General features: G+C 33.6%; 1 protein-coding gene across 1 annotated transcript in view; it reads right to left on the minus strand.

Moving 5' to 3' along the window:
- The window catches only part of LOC105819659 (CUB and sushi domain-containing protein 3), a gene marked incomplete at both ends in the record, with an annotated part of 761,280 nt that overhangs the window by 688,393 nt on the left and 50,819 nt on the right, over positions 1 to 22,068 (minus strand). The window lies entirely within an intron of this gene.

Here is a 22,068-nt window from a genome sequence, read left to right on the forward strand (position 1 = left end):
GACATATCTTCCAAGTAGCTTCAGCACTTAAAAGAATTTTTGCCTTATATTCACTTTATTTGTTAGAGTAAAGTACATTCAATATGGAAAGTTATAATGTTTACTGAAATAAGGTATACTTATTTCATATTTGTAATTCTTTTTCTATTTTCTTTCCCTTGCTACTAGTGAACACATTTTTTTCCCAATCATTGTATTAGTAACACTTTGTGCTCTTTGGATGGGAAAGAGATCAATCCCCTTTAGGGCCATTATGACAGTTATGGCCCATGGAGTCACAGCAGACTGCTAAGGAGGAATTTAACATCCTCAGGATCAAGTAGGGTATTTCTAAGCTCTTGGGAGACAATTCTCCATGTGTCTCTTGTGTGTATGTATTTCTGGCATGCAGAGTGATTTGTTCTGGACTATTTTTTTTTTCCAAGAATGCCTGTATATAAAACAGCCTTAGAAGAGAGAGAGAGAATTTCCTTCCAGAGAAAAATGATAGACTTACTTACAATTTTGGAAAATAGATGTATCTCCCTCCAGGGTAATGGGGGCAGGCATAATTATTGTTCATTACAAAAGGTTAGAGTTTCGTAACCGTAGTATTCCTCTTCTGTAATACACAGCATGTGTAGCTGATACCATTTTCTCTTCTTATGGTACTGTGGAAACTGGAGTCATGGAAGCAGCACCAAAGCTGATACTCTGGCTACTACTAGTGCTTTGAGTAAACTGTGACCAGGCATCTTTTGACTTCTGCCAGCATCCATAAAACTGTGACAGCCTAACTTGTTAACTTGCAAGGGTGTTAAAATCTCAGACCCTTCACAATTCTTGATAATTTTGGTTATGAGATGCTGATGCAGAAAAGGCTTTCTAGAAGAGGATCTCACAGGCCAATTAATGGAATTTGAGAAATGTCTCTGGAAATTAGTGACAAACACATTGATCAAATTGAATGGTCAACCAGGCAATAAATAGTCCTCCACTTAATTGCCTATTAATGAGGAAACACTGGGGAAAGGGCCATAGGCAGAGTATTGTTAATAAAATCCACTATGTCTGTACTAACAGGTATGCTAATTCTGCTCCAGGTAGGGACATTTCTCAACAATCTGGCAGTCAGTCTCAGGTATACAACATAGTAACAACTAGAATTAAAATTTGTACCGAAGAGAAGGACAGAACTTTCTCCCACTTTCAGACAAGTTATAGAGATACTTACCTACACTAAAAATGAAAGAAGGGAAAGTAATGACCACTGTGGGAAGAAACCAGGCAAATTGTTAGAATTTTGACTGATTTGCTTCAGATAAGAGAGGCAGGGAAATTAATGCTTGATAAGAAAGAATGATAATAGCAGGACCATCTTATGACTGAGACCCTTCTGCAGTGTGTTATGTCAACCATAGATCCATTTGGATCCATTTGCCACCCTCTGGGTGACAGTCTGGGGGAAAAAAAAAAAGGCCTAGGGGATTCCAATTTAATTATGCTTTAGTGACTTAGATTATTTTGTTTGACCAACATATACCTAGATCCTAAAAATAATGATCATTTGATTGAGTACTCACAGATTTCTGAGCCCTCCTATAGTGGCCCACATGGGCCAAAGTAAAGAACATAATGAGTCTTTGTAAGTTTTACAAAAATTTCCTTATTTCCCTGAAATATTTTGATTAAATTACTGGATGAGAGTATAGGATGATTGAAAAAAGTGGAGTTATCAATATTAGAATGGGACATACTAATTTCATGATGGTGGACAGGGAGCAACAATTCTGGCATTGGGGAAGGGTCTGCCTTAAGACCTCAGGAGGTATGAGGGAAGGAGGAACATTAATGATCTTTGTTTATTGGAATAACCCCTGGAGCCTTTTTTAAGAAGAAAAACACCCTAATGTGGCATTCCTAAACTTTTGCAAAAATCATAAATTTAACTTACTGTTATATCTGCCATCTCCTGCCAGATGTCTTTGGCAAGGATTTGAACACAACTGTCTTTAACTTTATCAAGATGTCTATGGGAAACAGCAGAGGATGACCCAAACTTCCATACCTCTGAAGTAAAACACTTGTTCACACCTCTAGATATTTTTCCTACCTCTGTTACTATAGCTATCATTTTGTTATTCCATGTGGTAGACAAATGCCAGCCTTCTGGTTGAATGCCCAAATAGGACAGAGAATCCTTCTAAAAACAAAGACCAAATTCAATTATTCATTGAACTGGAAAACCTAAGGTTTACCAGCCATTTAGAAGACATTTTGAAGGCCCTGCCAACCTGAGTCCCCAGGCTGATAGAGGTACCACTTGGGGGTGGAGTTCTGCAATTATAAACATTTAAACAATACTTTCTTTCCAGAGGTATGACTTGTACCTTGGGGACTTTCCTTATATAGAAAATAGGTATTAACTAGGCTACCTCCCCAAAATATAGTGACCTCCATCTTAGGAGTGTTAATAAGAGACATTTAGGATATATTGTACAGTACGGTGAGGATAGTTAATGATAATATATTGTATTTTTGAAAAATGCTAAGAAAGTGGATGTTAAATGTTCTTACCATGAAAACAATAATTACATGAGGCAATATTATACATATTTTAATTAGCTAGATTTAACCATTCCACAATGTACATATACTTCAAAACATCATATGATACATGACAAATACATACAATTTTATCTGTCAATTTAAAATAAATAAATCTGAAAAAAAGTTTAAGGTAACACTACCTATAGATCACATAGCCATTAAATGACTATGAAGATTTTACCAATATGAGACTACTTTGTTTACTTGGAAGAGCTACTGGCAGGGACAGTTGATTCATTATTTATGAGAAACCTAAGGGCAGTTATCCTGTGATAAGGAGAGTCACTGAATTAGATAAGGTTGTATAAAATTAGTCCCTGTCTTTAGCTGAAGTGATCAATGATGAAACTTTGGTTCTGGAAGGCCTTCAGGTCAGACTCAACTTTCTGGCTAGGGTTTTTATAGATGGTAGAATTGTCCTAGACTTTCATCTTGTGGGCCAAGGCAATTGTTAATGCATCCTAAAGTACCTCGATTAATGTGTTGGGACAAGTACAAAGATCAATACAGAAACTAAAAGAGAAAGCCACCTATCTCTCTAAAGTAGACACTGATTGTTGATATGATTCTTTCTGAAAGTTTGGTCTGGGTCCCTGAAGGCTGATCTCATTCTGTAGTTTGGAGGCTTGTTAATAATGATCTTAATTAAATGCTGGATGATGAATATTGGATAGATTTGGTTCCAGCCTCTGGCATTCAGATTAATCAGAGGGTCTAATGGGAATTCTCTTGGAAAAATGCACCAAAAGTCAAGATATCTTAGAAACGAGGAGTGGATATTGTCAGGAGACAATTTTCTATGTGTCTCTTGTGGATGTGCACATCTTTCAAGCAAAGGCATTGACTGCTTTTGTTATGGAATATCTTCTTAAGATTGTGTATCAAACAGGCTTGGCAGACAGACATAGTGGTTCTTTCCAAAGCAAAAGACAAACTTATTTATAACCTTAGAAGATAGATATAATGTCTCCCTCCAGAGCAAAAGCATAGGTATGTGTACCATGAATTATAAAATATTTGGACTTTTTTAATGCTCAGGGTCTCTTTCCTATAATGTAACTCACTGCATAAGCAGCTGTTACCTGGTTCTCTTCATGTGGCCCTGTGGGAACTGGGGCTCAGGAAAGTCCTACCAACGTTGATATTCTGGCTACCACTCTTGCTGTGAATAGTAAACTATCCTTCATCTCTGACCTAGGGGTCTTTTGACTTCTGCTAGCATCCACAAATGTGTGGCAAACCATATGGACTGAACGTTTATGCTCCCCAAAAATTCATATGTTGAAATCAAATCTTCAATATGACAGCATTTGGTGGTAGGGTCTTTGGAAGATAATTAAGGAGGGTGAGCCCACATGAATGTGATTTTAGTGCCCTCTTGAGAGAGCAGAAAGCTAGTGTATCCTCTTTTGGCCATGTTGAAGATACAAAGAGAAGTCAGCTGTCTGCAACATGAAAGAGGGGTCCCCACCAGAACCTAACAATGCTGGCACACTGATCTCAGATTTCCAACCTCCTGATCTGTGAGAAATAAACATTTATTGTTTAACCCACTCAGTCTATGTTAATTTATAATGATATTACTGAATTAAGACACAGCTAATTTGTTAACTTGTAAATTTGTTAAAATCTCAGACCTCCACAGTTCCAGATACATACCTCTAACAATCCTATGAAGTATATATGGAGTTCACAAGGCTAAAACAGAATGACTACTATTTACATCACTACAGCCTCCATCAGGCACTGTATCAAAAGCTTTACCAAAAGAACAGATCACATATATTCCCGTGTTTTAATGAAATCAAGTTTCTTTAACATCTGAGAACCCTCAACTTCATAACACAAACACCCTCCACTATTTGGAAAAGGAGATGATTACACTTTATAATTACTACCTATCCTTTCCTAGCCACTGACAACTACTAGGGATAACAATTACTTAATATTTTGGGTAGTGAGACAAGGTACACAATTTACATGGAATCGACACAAAAAGTACAAAATTAAATATTAGATCCTCCTCTTCCCATAAGTTCTTTCTTCATCTCACCCAAGGATTTCTCACTGGCTAACTTCTCCCAAGGTTTCACCCTCTTTCCACATTGCTAAATATTCTACCAACTTTAAAATTTTTCCTCTGCTCCTCTTCTTCCACATCTAAATTTTTCTTTCACTAAGCAATGATTTCTCTTTAATCTTTCAGAATATGGCGAAACGATTTGAACATCCATAGGTAAAATTGCCTATTTCTTTCAAAGCTAATCAATAAGTGGAAGCTTCCTGGGGTACATTACTGAATTATAATTAGGTATGCTGATGTGTATCATAACATTTGACTACAAGTAAAATAAAAGATGAAACTGTGAATACTTACCTACCAAGTAGGTTATGATGTTATGAAATCTAGGGAGAAACTATTAATTTTAAAAATAAAGAGGGAATTTTTCGAAGGGACAATTCAGGGGAGATAAACCAGAAAGGGAAAAGTTAATTCAAGGAAATTCTGACAAAATCCGTAACTACTGCTGAGTCAGGGTTTAGGTAGCACAGAAAAGAACAATTCCCATCTAAGAAGGCCACAAGTCCCACATATATTAGAACTGAGAGTTGGTCTTATTTGCAATAATTTCATAACAGCCAAAACTTTCTGTGAACTTTTGCAAAGTTTAGCTAAAATTCATCGTGTCCATGGTTTGTATATATTGCACTTTTCAATGTTTCATACTCCTTATTTTAGTATAGTATAGGTTGTCTATTCACTGTAATGATTGGTTCCTTGGCTGTGCAGAAGCTTTTTAATTTCATCGGGTTCCATTTATTTATTTTTGTGGTTGCTATGATTACTTTTGGGTCTTCTTCATAAATTCTTTGCCTAGGCTGATGTCTATAAGAGTTTTTCTAACATTTTCTTGTAGAACTCTTATGGTTTCATGCCTTAGGTTTAAGTCTGTTATCCATCATGATTTGATTTTTGTGAGTGGTGAGAGGTGCAGATCCTGTTTTAGTCTTTTACATGTGGATATCCATCAGGGAAATGCAAATCAAAACCACAATGAGATATCACTCAACTCCAGTGAGAATGGCTTTTATCAAAAAATGCCAAAACAACAAATGTTGGCATGGATGTAGAGAGATAGAAACACTGATACACTGCTGGTGGGACTGTAAACTAGTACAATCTCTCTAGAAAGCAGAATGGCAATATCTCAAAGATGAAAAGTAGAACTACTATTTGATCAAGCAATCCCACTACTGGATATTTACCCAAAGGGAAAACTGATATTTTGTAAAAAAGATACCTGCACTCAAATATTTATAACAGCACAATTCACAAATTGTGAAGATGTGCAAACAACCCAAGTGCCCATCAATACCTGAGTGGATTAATAAAATGTCCTATATGTATACTGTGGAGTACCACTCAGCCATAAAAAAGGGGGACTGATACTTCTTGTATTATCCTGGATGGAGATAGAGCCCATTCTTCTAAATGAAGTATCACAAGAATAGAAAAACAAACACCACATGTACTCACCATCAAATTGGAACTAATTGATCAATACCTATGTGCATATACAGAGATAACATTCAGCAGAAATCAAGGAGGTGTGAGAGAGAAGGAAAGGATGAGTAAAATCACACCTAATGATAAAATGTACACTATCTGGGGGAGGGAATGGTACAAAAGCAATTTATGTAACCAAATCATTTGTACCCCAATAATATTCTGAAATTAATTAATTAAAAAAATCATGATGTAGATTTACCTAATGATTCTTCTACAAGGAAGCTGCTAGCCTCAAGATGATTTATTTTAACTTTCAACAATATATTAATAATAATAATAAAGTTCAATTTATCTGTTCACCAATGAAAAATCCTATAATTCTATTAGTTATGTCAGTTATATATTTAATACAGTATATGCATTGAGGTAATTTTTCAAATAATATTTTGTTAGTGATAAAAATATATAAAATAGTTCTATTTAAATGTCTCTTGCTTTTTCATTTTCCTTAATACATGAACAAGCTCTAATTTTTAATCATCAAAAGTGTTATATACATATGAACTTATATTTTCATCCACTCCTCCCACATAATTTTATCCTAATTTATTGTATTTATTGATTCAAAGTATTTTATCAATCTCCCTATCATAGCTTCTGAAAAAAATATATGTAAAAATTTAAATTTTATCCAGCAATCATATGGCTCTGTGGTTAAAATAAAAAGCAAAACCAACAAACAAAAATTTAGTATAGTATAGTGAAAACAACATGAACTTGGAAATCATATCTTAGTTTGAATCTGATTTCTAGTATTTAAGAACTGTGTTCTCTTGGGCAATTTACTTGACATGTTTTCTCATCTATAAAATTGTAGCATTAATTAAAGATAATATAGTAAAGTTGTCAGTAAAGTTCCTATTACAGAGAAGAAATTTTTTTAAAAAATACTGATATTATCAACAAACACACAATTAATAGACTTGGACCCAGGTCCTGTGACTCTTAAATCCGGGCTTCTTTTCACTAAAGGGACATATTGGAAGAAAATATTGGGCATGGTCATATCTACCCATTTAGAACATCATTTATGATTGGAACTAAAAAGAAATAAAGTTGAAAAAAAGTTTAGGGTCAGTTTTTAGAGGCTCCGAAGTATCAGGTTAATAAATTTTGACTTGAATGATAAACCAATGAATTTCCACAGAATGGAATGACATATTGAAAGTAGTGTTTTAGTAAGAGTACTCTAGTAATGATAAAAGCAAACGTGAGAAGAAAGAACCTAGAGGTGAGAATAGTTCGCCAATTACTGTTATTTAAGTCCTTGTAGAACGCAGCCCAAATCAGCGTCTTTCAAAATTTTCAGTCAGATCAGATTTTTTAGGAGCAAATTGCATACTACATTTCTACTTATAATGATAAACAAAGAAGATGATAATATTAGAGATTCTGCGAAGTTCTGTCATTAAAGACACAGCAAATTATCTATTTGCCTGAATACCACTGAATGCCTTTTCTACCTAAGTTTCTTAATTATTAATAATCAAAGATAACTTTAGGTAATACTTGCCTAAATGAGAGTGGAAGAGAGAGAGAGAAAGAGAGAAGTACATTAAAAAAACTTATTTTCCTTGCTTTATAAAAATCAAAGTCTAAAAATTATTAATTTTTAGCATATTTCACATTTTTAACCTTTCTAGTCTTTTGACAGACTGACAGTATTCTTATAAATGCATATCAACTATTTAATATTCAGTCTTTGTCATATGTCTATATGTACATGTCTTTTTAGAATCAGAGTTCCTCAGCTAAGTCTATGTTGTCACTTCATATTCTTTATATGTCTACCCTTGCAAGGTTCTTTATGACTCCAGTCTTTAGCACCTGTAAGCAAGACTGACTTGTAATATTAATATCTTTATAACTTTATAGCTGTAATTCAATATCTTTCCTATAATTTGTTTGAAATTGCTTTTTTAAAAAAATTTAAATGCACTCTCTGACAATGCCCACTATTTTCTTCCTTAATTATTATAATTCTAAAATAAGCTAAGCATTTTCTCCCAAGTTTCAACTTTATCAGGCAGTTTTACCTTACTGGGGAAAAAATTGGTTCACAATAGCCAATATTGTCATTACTTTCTGGAAGATGAAATAATTAGAAGGGCAAGGAAAAAAAAAAGCTAAATGTGGTCATTGATATTCCTAGTTCAGAATAAATGCCGCTATATGTAATTAATAAATATTTTTATAGTCAAGAAAATTGGAAGCCTTTAATAAAGACCTCACAAAATTTTTCTCACAACATGGTCTTTACGATGATTTAATTTTCTTTTCAAAATACTCTAAACAGATAGGGAAAATACCATATGCCATCCTTGCATGATTTACAAGAAATTTTTTTTTTTATTTCAGCATATTATGGGGTACAGATGTTTAGGTTACGTGTGTTGCCCTTGGTCCCCCCCGCCCAAGTCCGTGTTTCAAATATGTCCATCCTTCGGGTAGTGCACATTGCACTCCTTGTGTATAAAAATACCCGTCCCCTCCTCCCTCCTCCCCTCTCCTCCCGCCGCCCTCCCCCTTCTCCAGCATCCAATAGATGTTGTTCTGATATGTGCATTTATGTGTTGATTAGTTAATACCAATTCGATGGTGAGTACAAATGGATCCCGTTCTTCTGCTCTTGTGGTGCCCCACTTTGGATAATGGGCTCAAGTTTAATCCAGGAAAGTGTAAGTGGTGCTAGATCACTGTCATTTCTTATGATTGAGTAATATTCCATTGTAAACATATACCAAATTTTGATAATCCATTTACAAGAAAATTTTATGCAGAAAAGAATAAAATAAACATAAACAATGATAAATGAGAAGGTTTTCAGAAGGTATTTCTATAATCTAATACAAAGCCTCATTTGATTTTTGGGGAAGAAGACTTAGAAAACAATAAAAAATTTCTCATCTCTTTTATGTTTTTTATATCAAAAGGTTTTGTTGTCTTTTTCTCCTTAGAATTCAGTGGAAATATCTAGGAAGATGTGAAGGTATATTAGTAGTTATTAAAAGAAACAGTGTCAGAACAGCCAAAGCATTTATTTTCAGAATAAACATATATAATTGTAGATCCTACTAAGCATGAATATTTATCCTCAAACATTGAAACAGAAGTTACCCAAGGTCAAGTAAGTAATTATAAACTTTTATTAACTTTAAATAGGTTCAGAACATCATTTTCTTTAAATCAGGAACACATGAAACCATGCAAGATGTTTCTATTTTCCTTGCCCCAGTACTAAGAAAACAATTTTCTAGTAAAACAGCACTCAGCAATAAACAAATAAATAAATAAACAAATAAAAGTCAAAAATATTGGCATTAACGACATAAAAGAAATGTAAAATTTCAAATAAATATTTTTTTAAAAAATCAAATAATCTAAATGATAAACCAGTAAAGCAAATGTTGTATAACTTGGATTACCAACGGACAGCAACAGACAAGGAAGAAAGGGGCAAAAAGGAATGCATATGTTGAAATGTTGACACTTTTGACAAACTTTAAAAAGAATTTAGGTTTCACGAAGGCATATTTAGTTATTCAATTTTCTTCTCAAAATTATTTCCATGCTGCAAACCTACATTTGTCATGTCTTGTTCCCTAGGAATAAATCAGCTAAAGGTGGCCGAAAGGCATAGTGGGAGTGCAAATGAAGTGCAGCTTGTTTGGTTCTGACCTCATTTCATTTCTTCCCAAGAAACACTTATCTCAAAAGTAAATCGGTACTATTTCCAGCTGGTAATACATGATAAGTATGAAAATGAGTCCATCTTTGAAACTTAACATGCAAATTTATATTGCTTTCAGTATCTGGATGTGTCCAGTGAGAAGAGAAAGTGGTGAGCTGTTGCTTTGGCTCCGTGACCTGAATGTATCAAACTTCCACTTTGCCACTCTGTAGAACAGAAATATGATATGTGTAATTAAATGTTCCTACCAGCCTGCCAAGTGAGGACATTACTCCTCAGGAGTAAGAGAGAGACTCCATAAGAAAACAGAATATCATTTCAGTTGTTTCCTGAATCCTCCATGCAGTTAAATTGATCGATTTATCACAGAGGGATGTATCAATTGAATTATCCTCCAGAGACTTTGAATTAATTAATCTGGGGTAGGACCCAGACATGAGTTTTTATTTTAAAAGCTCTCCAGGTGATTTTAATGTGCAGCCAGGGCTGAGGATCTCCGGACTAACTCAAACTCTCAGGATATGATCATGTTTCTTGGAGGCTGCTCTGTGACCTCCCTTAGCTCCCTATTTGTATCAATTTCATCTTCAGTTCCATCCAACTTCATCACAGAACTTCTGCATTTCTTCTTCTCTTCAGATAACTTCACCCACTTTACAGAAAAAAATGGGCACGGAGTGGGGGTTCTGCTATTTGAGAATGATGCCTTTTGTACTTCCCACCTACAAATTGTCTGTACCTTCATCAGTTCCTCCCTCACAGTCCTCCACCGCGAAGAAGATGGTGTGTCAACTCCTATCCAAGGTCAATACCATCCCCTCTATTCTGAATCTCAGACCCTTCACTTCTCAGGACTGTAATCTTCCAGTTGGCCCAGGGGTCTTACCTGTAACTTCAACCTCTCACAATCACTGTATCTGTGTCCTCATTATTATTTAAACTACTGACATCTTAAAAACAGTCTTTCTTCATTGCATGCCCCTCTCTGTCTACTAACCTAGCTTTTGCCTTTGCTTCATAATCAAGCTTCTGCTTTTCACTTTAAGCCTCAATTTTCTCACCTCATTACTTGTCAACTATAGCCACGCGGCTTCGGCATCAATAATTCCAATGAAAATGATTTTACCAAGGTCACCGGTGACCTTTTGGTTGTTGAATTCAATGAGTTCTTATTTTCTGGACCAGTTTGCAGCATTTAACAATGTTGACCATATCTCATTTATAAAATCTCTCCTTGCTGTGGTGTCATGACACGATTCTCTCCTGCTATCCATCTCTGTTTCTAGCTGCCCCTTTTATAGTCTCTTTCACAAGCTCAACTTCCTCCTCCTATTTCTTACATATTGGTATATTCTTAATTCACTTCTGTTCAAATCCGTTCTCTGCACTTCTTTTGTCACCTACTTAATCTAAAATCATATTTTTTTTTACCTAAATTATTGAAATAGACTCCAAACAGGATGCTCTTCTACCTTCAGTGTTGCCTCTGTCCATTCATACTCCATTTTCTTTCTTTTATATTTTCTTTTCTTTTATTTCATTTATGTCTTTCAAAAAATCTTCAGCCTTATTAAGATGTAATTGACAAATAAAATTGTAGATAGGCTATTTTGATACATGTCTATATGGTGAGAAGACTTAATCAAGCTAATCAGCATTCCTATTACCTCACATACTTATATTTTTGTGATGAAAACATTTAAAATCTACTCTCTTAGCAATTTTCAAGCATGCAATACATTATAACCAACCATATTCATCATGTTATACAATAGATTTTCAAAACTATTTCATCCTATTTAACCGAAACTTTTACACTTTGATCAACATCTCCCATCCCCCTAAATACTAGCCCTTGGCAATCACCATTCTATTCTCTGCTTTTATGAGTTCAACTTTTTTAGATGCCACATATAAATGAGATCATGTAGTATTTGTTTTTGTGTGTCTGGCTTATTTCACTTACCACATTGTTCTCCAGGCTCATCCATGTTTTTGCAATGACAGGATTCCCTTCTCTTTTAATGATGAATAGTATTTCAACAATTCATCCATTCATCCATTGATGGATACTTAGGTTGATTCCATATCTTGGCAATTGTGAATAATAAAGTAATGATCACAGGAGTGAAGATATCTGTTTGAAATATTGGTTTTATTTCTTTTGGATATATACCTAGTAGCAGGATTACTGGATCATATGGTAATTTTATTTTTAATTTTTTGAGGAACCTGCATATGGATTTTCATAATAGCTGTACTAATTTATATTCCCACTGACAGTGCAAAGTGTTTTCTTTTCTCTACATCCTTGTCAATACTTGCTATGTCTTGTCTTTTTGATAATAGCCAACCTAACAGATGTGAGGTGATATCTTTTCAATAAATAGTGCCGGGAAAACTGAATATCCACATGTAGAAGAAGAATACTGGACCTTTACCTCATAGCATATATAAAAATGAACTCAAAATGGATTCACTACTTAAATGCATGATCTGGAACTGTAAAAATACTAGAAGAAAACACAGATAAAAAGCTTCTTGACATTAATGTGGACAATGATTTCTTGGATAGGACCTCAAAAGCACAGGCAAAAATAAAAATAGAAAAATGGAATTGTACCAAACTAAAAAGCTTTTGAACAGCAAAAGTAATCAACAAAGAGATAACATATGGATTGTGAAAAAATATTTGCAAACCATACATCTGATAAGGGCTTAATATCCAGAATGTATAAGGAATTCAAACAACTCAATAGCAAGAAAAAAAATAACTTGATTAAAAAATGGACAAAGAACTTTTATAGGTATTTCTGAAAAGAAGACACACAAATGCCAACAGGTACATGAAAAAATGTTCTTACTCCATTTTTAAAAACATACTACGTCCTGATATTTTAGATCTTTGCCCACGTGGCTCCCTCAATCTAGTGTATACTTCACATCCACCATTGTTCTTATCATTAGCCCTGTCTATTATATCTTCAAGGTTCAGCTGAGATACTTGCTCCTGGGGAAGGCTTCCTTACAATCTCTAGTGCCCTAGAGCACTCACCTTTTTTGTAGCTCTAGCATGGAATGTACACTAAAGTATTGTAACTGTATATTAACTTTGGGATCTTCTGGCCCCCACCTTTGAGAGTGAATTAATTACAGGTAGGGATTTTACTTAGTTGCCTTTTCATCACAGTGCCTAGCACAGTGTCTGATTGGCACATAATTATCAATCAATAAATGCTTGTTCAATGCATTAAACTAATATACTATTCTGTTTTTAAAAATAGAAAAAAAAAAACTCTCTTCCTTTATTCATCCAAGATAAAGCCAGTATTTACTGTAGCACATAAGACCCTTCACAGTCAGATCCATAACCATACATATTAGCATGTCTCTCAAGTTTTCCCACCCTCAATAAATTTATGTTCTTTCACAATTCACTCACCATTGTCTCTCCTCTCTCTAATATGGGTCTCTTGCAGCTTTATATGTCACCTTGCAGCTTTATATGTCATTCTCTCTGTGTTGAATGTCTTTCCATTTCTCAATCTCTATGTTTGTCTGTCTGTCTCTCCTTCTTGAATACGTACTTATCCTTTTTTTTATGAAATGTTTTGTACTCTTCTAGGTGGAGTGGTTGCTTATTCCTTTTTGAACTGAAAGCACCCTGTGCTCACTTATCTGCAATAGCCCTTATTGTGATTTATAGTAATGCACACTTTTCTTTTGATGTTTTTCCCCACTGGAATAGCACATTGATCTCTTTGAGAAGAAAAACTCATCCTTTTTTTCCCCTGACCTAATAAATAAGTACCATGAAAATATCAATGTTGTTAAATAAATAAATGGATGATTTCCAAGATAAAGGAATATATAATACTGAACTCAGAAACAAAGTGAATAAGTGATATTTTCATGGTCAATGAAATTTATTTCCCAAGGGGTAATATTATCATTTCTGTCTTTTGTCTTTCTTTTGTATTGAACTGTCTTTATGACTTAAATACTGACTGTGCAACCATGTCTCTGTTGTTTTAGGGATGTTCTCTCTTTTATTTTGAATGTACTGTGTTTTCAATGAGATCATAAATTAATCAAAGGCATGATTTGTTTTCTTCTATTCTGTGTCTCTTACCTTGTGTCTAGCATAGTGATAGACAAGATATCCATCCATTCAAGTATTAGTGAATGTATTGTCCATGTGCCAAGCATTGCTAGTATTTGAGGATGCTGACACTAAATATCTAGCTCCACAAAAATTATTAATAGACTAGCTAAGCAGAATGTTGTTCATGCCTTAATACAAAGAAAAATATGTGAAAATGTGATAAATTCTGAATGTTCATATCAAGCACAAAACCCATGGCTTTTAAAATTTCAAATAAATTCAATATAAATATTAAAAATTTCACCCGTTCTCAACAATCATGTCCGTGTATATTCCTCCTATGCCTTTCGTTTCCTGTTTGGTTTCTGTGTGTTACCAGGCTTGTGCATTTTCCCATTTCATGTCATTTCTTTCACTTTGCATGATAAAATTATACATTTTGAGTGTATATATTAATACAAAGCATCAGACATTCCAGAGGTCATGCTGTGGTCACTTTCATCTATGATCTCTCCTTTCCAGAAATATTTTTACTGTTATTTTAAAACAAAGTAAGTTTTCACTATGGTAAAGCTAAATAAGGTAGTTCTCACTTCAGCATGTTTGGGTCTTCCATCTTTTTATATCATCAGAATTAGTGGAAACGCTATTGAGTTATCAGAGATCTTCTGGGTGCTTCCTGCTAATAGCACATCCTGTCAGCAAATACAGGAAATCGTGTTTTAGACATCAGGGGAGAATTTTCAGGAATCTCATAGATTTACTACAAACACACAAAAAAATCATTTTATTTTAACAATTCTTTGAAATGTCCTTCTAGCTAGGTAGCTTCTCCTCCAAATTTTGAATTCCCTGTGCTGACTTATTTAGTTTCCCATTAGTTCATCCTTGCATTAAGATATTACATTTAATATTTTGTCAGTTCTTGGCTGTTTAGTTTAGCTAAAGCGTCCATTGTTAATGAAGTTATTGTTTTGCTTTGTTCTTAAATTTCCTTAGTTATTTGTGCTTTGGTCATGATGTAGCTCACTTTATCCCATAAAATTTCAAACCATGAGGCTTTTAAAATTATATCTGCTACAAGTTAAAAAAGTTGCTTTCCTCTTTATTTTTCTCTCCCAAAATTTAGAATTGTAATAATTAATTTTAAGAATTAAAAGATTTATTTTCCGGTTAGCAACTCTCAACACTATAATCCTTAATGTATAGCGGATTCAAAAGTCACATTACAATCTACTTTATTTTTCTAAAGATACATTGTTTAAAATCAACATATTATAGGAGAGCATTTAATAGTAAGGAAATGCATAAAAACAAATAATGCTTTATCTTGAAATAAATTTTTGTTTTTAATGGTACATGAGGTATAAAAGATCGGCACTATCTAAATTACTTTGATGCAGTTTGATGATCAATAACCACAGTTTTGGCACTAATTAAATGCAACATTTGTATTTTTTTAATTGATACTCCAAACATAGTACAATAGAAAACTGTAACATTTTGTTAGCAATAGTTCTTTAAAATTATTATTGCCTGTGTGTGCCAGGATCTGACACAAATTCTGAGCCTGCAAAGTAAAGAATATTGAACTAAAAATAACCTTAACATGTTCAAATAGCCCAGAAAAGCAGTAAACATACTTAATAATATTTAGAATTTACAACTGTAAGAAGCCCATAATCATCACCTTGTGCATATACCATCATCAACTTACACATAAGCAAATTGAAGCCCAGGAAAGAGTAAGCAATCGAGCAAGGTCATACTTCCAGAAAATGGCTGAGTTGGAAACAGAAAGTTCTGTCTGATATCTGTGGAGATATTTCCCCCTAAGGTACCAAATGTGAATCATGTACTTTCATTATTTGCATATTTTTCTAATAATTCGTGGGTTGGCAAGATATGTGGAATGTGTTCCTGAACAATTGTTGGAAGGGCACCATTGAAATGCAAAATTTCTAATTGTTAGGTCTTTCTGAATTTTAAGTGATCTATTTTCTACTAATAAGGTGTCTATAAATGCATCACTAACGAATCTCCATCAAATAGCATGTAAATGACATCTTATCATTAAAATCTGTTAATTGTTAGAGCTCAGGAAGGTTTATTTGCTAACCAAAATTATTTAATGAATTCTCAAACTATTGCTGTTAGAAAAAAATGACCACTAAGAAATAAGAATGTTCTATAAACTTTTATATCTACACCATCTGCCTATGTTCTTCAACATATGTCGCTATATTAATTGCTAATATCATGGTTATTATGCATCATTTCATCCGTAAGATTATTCCATGAAACTAAGAAGGCATCCACAACAACTTCAGAAAAACACCTGCTATATGCATTTCTGGTTGATAAATTTCAGCAGGTTCTGGTTTGCCCTTGGGCAAAATTTTCTAATTGCTTTTACATAATAAGAAGCCTTCTACCAGGGCAACTTTCTCTGGTTGCAATGATCACATTACTATCCTCGTAAACTTTTTGTTATGATTAATTAAATATTAGCACAATAGTTATTAAAATGCTTCTTTAGAAACTTTTATGTGTACAAAAATATAGGTGTAATGGGTCACTGGACTAAGTATGAAGACAGATAAAATATAAGCGGTGAGCATTGTAGAGGGGAAGGGCATGCCTCTAATCCTCGTTTGGGCGAGGCGAAGACATAAAATGTAACCAAAATGTTTGTACCCTCATACTATCCTTAAATAAAAAACAAACAAACAAACAAACAAATAAAACTAGTCTCATAGTTCCAAAAAAAATGTGTACATATATATATATATATATATATGTATATATGAGGTAACTTGTAATATGTGAAAGAATTTTGAAAGCTTTAAGATCACAAACTTCATTAATAAATATTAGTTAATAAAGGTAATAACTCTTAGGATTGGCCAATAATTATCTATCATATAATCTGTGCACCCATTTTTTTTACTTCATATATGAAGAAAGGAATTAAACCCATTTAGATCCCTTTATTGAATCAAAGGTAATGGATGGATAGACCACACTGATAACTGTCCTCTTCTTGGCAACAGTTGAAACAAATCCATCCAAAATTCAAGCACTTTTGCAAACATTGGTTATTCTGTTCTTCCTGAGGTGTTTTTGGTTAAAGAAGTAAGTCTACCGCCCATGAAATGATTAGGGATCATTGCCAAAAGGAATAGAATTAATGCTAAATTGTGTGGTAAAGACAGTAAATATTAAGTAATTTTAAGGAAGGAGATAAAATAGAATTGAAATAATCAGAAAATGACTTTTGGAGGAGGTAAAAATTGAGCAAAACCTAGAGAACTGGATTTGGTCATTTAGGGATAGGCCAGATGTATTAATACAAGAAAATCAAAGTCGATATTCTATTCAGTACTAAGACACTAGGATACATTTTTGGTAAGGGTTAAAGAAATAAAGTTGGTGGAAGACAAATGATAGATGATTTTGGAAATCAAAAGGGTTACCAATCAGCAACAGCAGCAGCTGCTACGGCAACACCACAACCACCATCACATCACCTCTATCCATGAGGTATTTCCTATGTTTCAGACCATACACTAAGTGCTTTCATATGGATTACCTCGTTCCATCCTCATACAAATTTGTAACTCCCAACGATGCAGGTACTCACATACAGTGACGCCCTTATCACAGATAAAATCTGACCCATATAAAAATGGTAGATTACTTAAGTAGAAGATCATGGATTTCAACTGGCACAGTCTTATACCTGAGTTTATATTCTTGATTATTTCATTTTACTGACTCATTGGGCAAAACTGGGAAACACCATGGCATCTTTGAACATTTTGGGGACATAATAAAAGTGAGATTTTCACGGATTATTCTGCCAGCAATATGTTGGGCAAACTGTACTTCAAGTGAAAAGACAGGAGACAGTTGCAGTATTAGAACTGTAGAATAGTGACAATAGGAGTGGAGGTTTAGGAGTGCTTTCAAAGGAGGAACTACATAGCATAACAGCTTTTCAAATCTGTCTCACTCCACATCTTTTCTTCCAGATATGCCAATTCGTATTGTAATTTTACACATGTTATATTCTTTATATTTGAAATGATTTTGACATCCAACTTCCTCTGTTGATACCTGAAATAACTTCCGAGTTCCTCCCATATGTTACTTTCTCCATCTCAATGACTGGCCATCTCCAAACATGGAAATAATCTTTCTCATCTGAATTTTACAAAGGAGTGTAATTATCTTGTAAGCAAAAGAGTCAGGTAGTTTTGTGTTTATGTCTTGCAAATCGATACAATATAATAAAAACAATTTTAAACTGTGTATTGAATATAGTATTTAAACTATAATACTTACTCATTTTAATTTGTATTTGTTGAATGAATAAAAATAAATTGACCAGTACATCAGGACATGAATAAATTGATCAGTGCATCAGTACATGAAATAAACAAATAATTTCATGACTGATTGAATAAAGGAATTAGAAAGCTACTCTATGATTTTTACCCCAGTTTCTAGTATACTTCCATTTTATTGTCTTCTTTTCTCATCCTCCCTTACTCATCTGTTTCATTACTTCCATGAGTGGTTCATTCCCTTGTGCCTTAACAGACCCTGGTTATTTGGGGCCATTCAAATAAGTATTGATTGAATATTTGTCAAAATTTTTGTTCATTATATCACTATTAACTCTCTTAAATGTTTGTAAGTTATAAAAATTATCAATACCCAAACATATAATGTTTCTTTAAACATCAAGAAGGTCTAAAATGAACATTCTATATACCATTCAAGACACAGACTGCTTATTTGCATAAGCTCTAGCTTTCAGATATGTACTACATTTTCAACAAAGGAATAATTGTTTTCACAACTGTATATTGGCAAATACTTTTTACACATATCCCATCCAGGGAAAAAGAATTATTGTCTGAGTTTGTGTAAAATTCATTAATACTAATTTATTAATTCCTCTTTTCTTCTAATTCACAATTTACTGTCTGTGTGAACTTCGAGTCCCTTTAAAATCACCATTTCTTGATTGCTCAACCATACAATACATAGACAGCAGCTATATTAGCGATCTCAGAGGTGCAGTGCACTGATACTGCTATTTATGCTGCTGTCTGGAAAAAAGCATATTTATTCTGTCCAAGCACCCACGAGACATGAGAACTATTCTTTGTTCAGACTCATAGCAGATAGTTATTTTGAAACTTCAATTACTATTTCAGCATGTTCCTTCCATTACTGTTTTCCAGTACCACAGCCAGTAATTTCTAGCCACAAAAAGGACTTTCTAAACCATACACATATGTGCCTTGCATGCAGGCCGCAAATATAGCTATATATACATGATTAACACCTGCAGAAAATATGTAAATTTAGAGGAAATAATATCAATATCTGAATCTTGAACATGCAATTTTTATATTTCTTATCTGATGATTATTGCATGAATATAATTATATATATAATACCACCATCTATCTTCAAATTTAAGGAAAACAACCATACATTAATATTCAACAAATATTTCCAGAGATTCAAGTCAGTATAGAGCTGTTCTTTGTGCCATAGGATTTATAAAAAATAAGAAAGTAATGTGACACCTTATTTCTGCATTTGAACAATTTACATCATAAATATGGTTCATTCTTTTTTATCAAAGTGAGAGTATTGAACGAAAAAAGATGATTTGTAGTCTCAATCTTACTTTATGTAGACTTTAAATTCCATTATCTGGCTATAACTTCTGGTGTGAGATTTTGTTCCCACATTAACATTAATCCTCTCTTTTTGAATCTATCTATTTTCACATCCCTTTTGCTACCAAAAATGCACACATCTAATTTATGTGACACTGAAATAGTATACTGGGAATATATCATTTTGAAGCCATGATGTTCACTATATTGCCCTTATAGCTATAATTTTATCTTGAGTGGAGGACACCATAAGAAATCCAGCCTTATATAGTTTACTGTACTATTCATTGCTGGGACATTCACGAAAACAACCCCTATAAAATGTATTACTCAGTGTTCACTTTATAAATAAAATGCAAGATAATTAATCCTTCAAAGGTATGAAAAAGTTTGCTATTCTTGTGTGATTGAAATACTTGTATTTTATAATACAACTTTTTTTTCATAAAATGATCAGATTTCTTTTTATGTTTGGCAGCTATAATACTTAAATATAAAATGCATACCATTCTTAAAAGTTGTTTATATAACTGTCACCCAATTAGGATATGTAGTACCCATTAAGTAATTTCTTATCCCACACCAAAAGCCCAGACTTCACCACTATGCAATATATCCATGTAACGAATATGCATACAATTCTCACAAATCAATAAAACATAAAAATTTAAGATCATGAAAAAATATAAACACACTCACATAGTTAAAAAAAAGTTGCTATGCACATGTATGTAACTTTTTGCTTAAGATCACATAACTATGCTACCTTATTTTCTCATCATTCCCGTGTCACCATTTATTTATTTTTAACATTACTGTACTATACATCATTTTGTAAACCTTTAAGAATGAGGATGGTAATGAATAAACATCTACTTACGACAGGAAACGTTTATTTGAAGGTAAGAACTCTCTCTTCTTTGTTACTCTAGTTTGCCAGTGCCATTGAGTAGAGTGTATCTGTTGCTTCCATTGGATCATTTTCTATTCCCCCTTTAATGCTCTTAAATCTAGTTTCTTTCCCACAATCTATGAAAAGTCTTTTTTAAGGACTTTGCCATTTTCCAGCCATTTGAATTTGGGAAAATGACTGGAACTCTCTATGCCTTATGTTCTTCATTTCCAAAATAGAGGTAACAATATCTCCATCAGTTTGTTTTGAGGATTAAATGAAACAAAATATATGCATGGGTTAGCATAATGCCTGGCATATATTAAGTGCTTAAAAATGGTGCTGATGATAACAGTGTTGTGGTAATAAGAGATACTCTCCGAAATATCTCCATTTTTTCAGATCCTTTATATTTATTAACAGGACAAGATTTTTCTAGTCTTATTTTCTTGAATATCATCTTTGACTCTTTTCACTTTCTCCTTCTCTATCCAGTCAGTTGTGAAATACTTCGTCTTTTTCCCTTACAATAACTTTCAAATCCCTCCCTTCTCTAGTCCCTTGATATTACCCTCATTCTAACTAAGCAGAATCTACAGGGTCTGGTGACTACTGAATATGTTTCTTGAGGGAGAAGAAGCACTAAAGAGATGTAGAGTACTGAGACACGGGAAAATGCAGAAATGTTACTGTTAAAAATAATAACCATGACAACAACAACAAACGAGTAATCAGAAATGCCAGTAGGATGGAATGAGGTGTTCATTTTCAAACACAGATTTATAAAGTTTAGAAAGAAAGAGATCTCATTTAATTTATATGGATATATTTCATTTGAAGGAAGGTAAGGGAAGTGGGAGCTGGGCAAAGGAAGGGGCCAGGGAGAACAGTTCTCATGATTAGCAGTTAAATTTAAAGAAGATAGAAAATGAGCAAGTGGACTAGGTGACAAAGCAATAAAAGGTGGGAAAAGAGTATAGCAATACGGAAGCTAAGAAAACAGACACTACCATTTAATTATAATATATTTATACCTTTCAAGATTTGGCTCAGTGAGGTCATAGATCTTTCGATGTTCTGTCACAAGTTAGTGACAAATATTTAAATTTGAGAAGTAGGTTTTAATTCTACTGGTAGAAACTACAAGTACTTGCTATTGGGAATCAGTCTGACCTCGATGGCATGGTTCTTGCAAACCTCAGGCTTGTGTCTAATGATATTGACACATCTATGTTAGTTTTTTAATGTCTGAAGATGACAGTACTGATATTATAGGTAGTCACCCTGCCTCATAATCAGGGTTGTTTTTCACCACGAATTGCTTATTGGAATTCAAATATAAAGTCAGATGACATGGAAATATTTTAATATATTTTAGCGCCCATGTTAAAAATTGAAAGGTATCCTAAATTGGTGTTTCAGTCCCTTTCTTTTTTTTTTTCTAAGTAGGTTTACAAAATTTCACTTGCCCTTCGTAATATTTTTCTTTATATTTGAAATGATTTTGACATCCAACTT

This window comes from Propithecus coquereli, unplaced genomic scaffold, assembly GCF_000956105.1.
Source record: "Propithecus coquereli isolate 6110/MARCELLA unplaced genomic scaffold, Pcoq_1.0 Scaffold494, whole genome shotgun sequence".
Lineage (NCBI taxonomy): Eukaryota > Metazoa > Chordata > Mammalia > Primates > Indriidae > Propithecus > Propithecus coquereli.